Source organism: Brassica oleracea, chromosome C3 (assembly GCF_000695525.1).
Source record: "Brassica oleracea var. oleracea cultivar TO1000 chromosome C3, BOL, whole genome shotgun sequence".
Classification (NCBI taxonomy): Eukaryota; Viridiplantae; Streptophyta; class Magnoliopsida; order Brassicales; family Brassicaceae; genus Brassica; species Brassica oleracea.
In genome coordinates this window covers 50,947,303-50,947,593 of record NC_027750.1, presented here as the reverse complement: position 1 = coordinate 50,947,593, position 291 = coordinate 50,947,303, and positions in this window count along the sequence as shown.

Below are 291 nucleotides of genomic sequence, written 5' to 3'. Positions count from 1 at the left end.
CTACGATAGGGGGTCGATCGTGAAAGTTGATTGATCGCTTTGAAGTTGTCCGATTAACTAATATGATGTAAACTATGTTCTGATGGGCTATAGCGGAAAGTTATTTGGTTGCTAGGACAAACAGAGGCTACATCTCAGGCGGAGCTGAAGGACGGTACAACTAGAGCGCCTATTGTCTGGTTTTTGTCGTGCCAACGTGCTATGGAACTTAAGCCTTCCTAGGAGAATCCAAATCACTTCGAAACGCCGGCTGTCATTTTCAACAGGTACCACCAAGATGTAAATTTTTTT